The following is a 6046-nucleotide window of genomic DNA, read 5'->3' as shown; positions in this document are numbered from 1 at the left end:
ACTTGGGTGGTATTTTACCTAACTTGTATATTTTGTGATGTATATTTGTAATAAACTTTATTAATAAAGAACTATTTAAAGTTTTTGAAGTTTATTTCAAATTTATGATAAAAATTTATAAAATTATAGTTGTTACTATCTTGTAAACCACTATTAAGCTTCAAGTGCTTTTCTTTTTATTTTTTTAATATATATTTTCTATTTATTTATTTATACAAGCACTGGATACAATCGGAAGCGCGGGAGGGTGAGAGAATTCACCAGAGCCAGAGTGGGAAGCAGAACAGGCAGAAGGACCGAAGTACACTGCTGAGGGGAGCAGCGGGTGGCAGGAGAGCTCTGCGCGCCATGTGGGACCCTCCTCCAGTGGCCGGGGAGCAGCCGGGAATCGAACCAGCACTGAAGAGGCTGCGGGCAGCCTCACAACCCAGCGCTCAACCGCTGTGCCACCGGGGAGGCCCTGCTTTTCTTTTAATATGCAGAAATGTATGCTGTCATTTGCTATTTAGTCTCTCTAGTTCAAGTACCTTGCAGTACAACTACGAGATGAGAATTGGATTAAAAATTTAACACAGGGAATACTGCTTCCAACCAGGTGCAGCAGACTGACTGCCGAGGGAAAATCTGTAATAAGGCCTCCCTGGTGGTGCAAGGGGTTACGTCTCAGCACTATGAATCTATCTGCAGCCACTGCAGCACAAGTTCCATCCAGGGCCAGGGAGCTGACCCACACTGCCCGGCAGACCTCTCCTGTGTCACCTGCTGCTCCCCTCAGCAGTGTATTTCAGTCATTCCGCCTGTTCTTCTCCCCACTCTGTCTTTGGTGAATCCTCTCACCCCCACCCCCACCCCTGGCCTACACCCCAGCTCTTGTATGCACAAATAATTCTTTTTTTAAAAAAAATCTATAATAGGTCCTGTTTTGATTGCAGGAAAAGTTGCCCCTCACTAGCTCTACCAAGCCTAGACTAACAAAACATGCATTATAAAAAGAATGCCTACTTGTTACTGCATTCAAAAAAAAAAAATCATCTTTAATATGACTAAACGTACCCAATATTCTGGCTAATGTATTCAGTGACGAGTAATTTTTAATTAGCATTTAAGCTAGGCAAATTACGTATAATTTTCTTCCTCACATGAGTCTTCTCCATTGGCTAAGAAGGTGACCAGCAATGAGGAATTACACAATTGAGAAACTACAATGCACTTCAAGGTTTTGTGAAAGGCCTAAGAATTACAAAATTACAAATCTTCTATGGTCTCTTTCAACTATATAATATAGTCTCACTGCTGTCCTTGCTTTCCACTGACACTTGTTTTGATGAGAAGCTACAGGGAAAAAGGAGGAAGAATGCACCTTTTTGAGCCTCCTTTTTTGGGTCAGTGCACAACAGATATTTTTCTAGGTGCTCAGTGAGCACCCACCACTCCGAGGCAGGGAAGTAAGACCCAACCAGGCCACAGACCCAGTAAACTGCAACTTCTCAGTCCAATTAGGTCAAGCTACCCCTTATGCAGTCGCTTTTTTGATCGCGCATTTAGTACTCATTAAAAGTCCCAGCCAATATTCATCACTGCTGTCCACAGAAAGCGCAGCCCCCCAACGTCCGCCCGCAAAGCGGGGAGCACAATTATCAAGAAATCCCCAAGGGGGCAGTCAAGAGCTGCGGAGGAGCGTCGGGTCTGCAAGCTCGCACGGCCCCTGGTCTCGAGAAATACCGGAGAATCTACTGCAGAAGTGGGAAATATCTACACCTTAGGGACCCACGAAGACGCGTCCGGGCCGCAGGCCGGGGCGCCCGACATTGGGGGAGCCACGCCCGCCCCCCAGCGCCCGGCCGCCCCGGGGCTGCGCGTGGTCTGTCGGCAGCTGCGTCTGTGGTCCCGCTCCGGCCGAGCGAGAACGAATCCTCAGGTTTGACAGAAAGAAATCAGCACTTTTCCCTGCTCACCCCATCCTCCCAAAGGTCTCCTTTTTAGGAACAGGGTGGGGAGAGCTCCGGATACCGACCCGCTCCATCAAAGAGCGCTTAAGCATCGGTTCCTGCCGGCTCAGCGTGGGGCCAGTATCCCGAAAGCCCCTCGGCTGGCGGGCGCGCTGGAGCCGCTCTAGCCCGCCGTGCATCTCTATGGTGCCAGCCAAGGAGGAAGCGAGGGGCGGGGCCTCCCTTAACTGCAAACTTCCGCGGGGAGGGGCAGGGCCGGGGCGGGCGCGACTGAGGTGCGACTATCCGGGCTAGAGGGGTTCGGAATGGACCCCCCGAAGCTGCGGCCTGAGGCGGGAGGCCAGAGGCAGGGACCGTCTGAGCCTGAAGTCGAAGATCCAGGTTCCACATGAGGCGGGCCTGCAGGCGCGGCAGGCACGCGGGGCCCGAGGAAAGCCGGGGGCGCCTGACCCGGGTCCCCGAGATCTCCCAGGCGCCCAGCGCTCCCCTAATGTCCGCGCCGCTGCCATTTCTCTGCTTCAAGCGGGGTGTCGGGGACCTGCCGGAGGAACCCGCTGTCCCCCCGGTGGGCTTGACAGCCCTGAGGCGCCCTGGACGCCAGGAGGCTCCTGCCCTGCAGACTCCGGGCTTTCCTCCTCGTGTATTTTCTTAATCGACATTTATATTGCATCCCACCAGCCTTAGGGAATTTGCTGAGCTTTAAATACGTTGACATTCTGAATTGTGAATTTGTCATGGTGATAGGAATTAACTCCTGTGCAGATTATAAAAGGCTTACGTAAAAGTGAGTGAGATTTGTGTTTCCTTTTGCAAATGAGCTGCATTCAATTTGGCATTTGCTTTAGGTATTATATGTTAAAAATTACTTTCGCATTGACTACAGTTTAGTGAAGAATTTATTTTTAAAGCACGCTAAAAGCAGAGAATTTTAAGTCTCACTCTTAGGTTTTTGTAGCTACTTGTGAATAGGGCGGGGTGGAAAGCACAGGTGATATTTACATTGGGAACTTGTTCTAATTTGTTTTGGCAGAAATAGTGTCTTAAGAGATTATTAAACACTGCACAATAGTATATAATCGAAGTAACCGGCTAATTATGTGTTTATAGAGTTAAGGAAAGGGAAGATTACTACTATGTGTAATTTGCAGGACCTTTAGTGGTGACATTTTGTTTACTATGAGGGCATGGGATGTGGCGAGTTGCCTATCAGAGAAAGTGATAGAAATTTACCATTGGTAACTAGCTTATGTCAAAGAAGTCCTTTGAAATAATATCTTTAGTTCATAGACAGGATTACTTCTTGTATTAGCTTAGTGAAATATTTATTAAACACCTTGAGCACTTTATGACTTACATATGTAAGGTTTAAAAGAAAACTATGTTTAAGAAGCCCACTCTCAAGGAACTCAGGAACATGGAAAATAAAACCGTTTTGTAGTTTGGGAGGTTCAGGAATCCATTCTATTTGTAGGGGAAGGAGCAGAAAGTGGAAAAAGATAAGAAAAATGGACACACTTAGAGGTCTTGGTCAGAGATGCTAAGAAGTATATTTATTAATTTTCTCATACTCAGAATCTAAGCCAGAGATATTAAATATGTGCACCAATAGTTAGAATGGGATAAAAGTCAGAATTGTTGGTTTGCAGGACCATAATTTTTACCTTTTGTAAAAGTAGAAACAATACAATACTGCACAGCAAATTTTCCCAAAACTTACAGGCTTGAAACAGTAAGCATTTAGTACCTCGCCAGGTCTGTGGGCCAGAACTTTGGAAAGGTGTAGGCAAGTGCTTGTGGCCAGGTATCGCAGTGCTGGTCAGATGTTGGCAGAGCTGCAGGAATCTGAAGTTTTGAAAGACTGAGGGATCTGCTTCCAAGTTCTCTTATGAGCTATTTGTTCCTTTCATCAAACAAGCTGTTTTCTACTTTCCATTTATAAAATGCATCTTGTTCTCCCCTTTTGTATGTATGTTCTTACTCATAAATCCCAATACAGTTATTTAGTGAACATGAGTTTTTCTTGGTTCATCATTTATGCACCTGAAGTGATCTTTTGATTTTTTTCACTTTGCTTATTCACTTTTTTTTAGCTACCCATACCTATTAGAATCTGCACTCATATAAAATTTAGGTTAGTGGCACTTAAATATATTTTTGTTGATAAAAATCGTTTCATGAGTAAAGAAGATGGATGTAATGCAGTAGCTATAGAGACATCAAGCAAAATCACCTTTTATTTTTGTCTGCCTTTTGGAATAAGGTTGGAAAATAAATTTGTAATGAAATGCACAATATCGGGATAGCTTGAGTGGCAATAGAGCTTTTCTATCAGGCTTGTAGTAAGTAGTACTTAACAATTAAAGTCTTTTCTAATGGACTGATTGCCAGTGTGGATTGGTCATTTCCCATTTAGTGTATTTTCAGATTCATTTTCTGAGGCATCTGGAAGGGAAGAAAGAGCCTACCTTCTATATATGCTGATATGAACAATTCTTATCTTTTCCAAGCTCCCTGGCAGCGGGGCATGGGTTTGTGACTTAGACCGAGCTAATCAAACATTTGCCTTGTCCCATTCCCCATTTTATATTGAAAGCAAATAAACAAATATTGACAAGAACCTCTTGTGGCAGCAGGAGGCAGAACAGGATTGGCAGTGGTGCTGGTGGTGTTCCCTGGTGGCGGGGTTTAGGTAGTGTTATCTGGGCATAGTGGCAGGCAGGTCCTCAGCAAACCAGTTTTGCCATCATTCACTGTGGAGCTTGAGGCGGAGCTTGAGGCATAGCTTTGAGGCCTGGTTCTTGAAACCTGTCAAGTCTGATTTCCTAGTATCTTTTTAATAAATTCGGGGTGTTTTGTTGTTTTTTTTTTTTGCTTATACTCTTGATGCACTGAAGAACCCTTACTGATACAGGGTCTGTTTGTCTACCAGTCTGGAGTTATACACACACACCCCTCATCCCTATGCCTACCTTTGACCTGTTTCTGGACTTTATAAAACCATGCAAAATAAAAACTTCAGGTCTAACAATAGTGATAACTTTAAGTGGATAAATGATTTCTATATTCTGTGTCAGCTTAGCACTCAGTACAGATTTATCATTGCTTTTTTATTATCAATTCAGGTTCTCTGTTTAGAGGCAATAGAAAGGAAAAAAGAATTGACTGGGAACAGCAGGGATAGCTGCGAGAAGTAAAGGATGAGTGTCATGAGCTAGGGCAGCTCTGAGCCTGAGAAACTTAGAAACTGTACCTGAGGACTGGATGTTCTCATGCTTCTTTTTCCTCCATGCTGTTTCATGTAGTAGAGCCCGTGGTCTCCAAGCAGAAAAAAGTTTTCCCACCAGCCCCACTTAGGAAAATTCTGGAAAGGAGTCAGATTGACTCAGCTTAGGTCATCTTCATCACTAGATCACTGCTAATCACTACTGGAAAAATGGATACTCATTACTATTTAACCAAACTAATAAAAAGTCAGGGAATTTTAATTAGCTTTCAGAGTTTGGCTATTGTGAAAAATGGTTTTCTGTAAAGAAGAGAACTATTTGATGAACTCCAGGTGGTATACAGCCATTAGTGGGCTTCCTTAAGTTGCCAAAGACACTGCCTTTCCTACACTGGGCCACTTGGCACGTTACATGCAATATGTAAGAAATGCCAGATTTATGTACTTGAAAGTTGCTAAGAGAGTGCCTCTTAAATATTCTCACTCCGGCTCCTAAACACACTCACAAGGTGAGGTAATGGATGTTTAACCTCACTGCAATGATCTTTTCATATGTACCAAGTCATCATGCTGTACACCTTAAATACACATAGAGTTATATGTCAATCATATCCCATATATGTCAATTATATTCCAGTAAAGCTGGAAGAAGGAAAAAATGAAACCACTGACAATAGTTCAAAAAGAAACACCAGTTTTCACAATCAGGTTTCATAAATGTGAAATTATTGCTGATATTGGCTCGTTTAAGTATTACATATCAGCCTGTAGTCGCTATTAATACTTTTTTTTTTATTCTAGGGTGACTGGGAATGTGAACAAGTCTATGCTGCTGCTCCTTGATGGCTTTTAGTATATACTGACATCGCTTGTG

Source organism: Talpa europaea (genome assembly GCF_964194135.1).
Source record: "Talpa europaea genome assembly, chromosome: 5".
Classification (NCBI taxonomy): domain Eukaryota; kingdom Metazoa; phylum Chordata; class Mammalia; order Eulipotyphla; family Talpidae; genus Talpa; species Talpa europaea.
The sequence above is the reverse complement of the archived record's forward strand: the minus strand, read 5'-3'. Positions refer to the sequence as shown.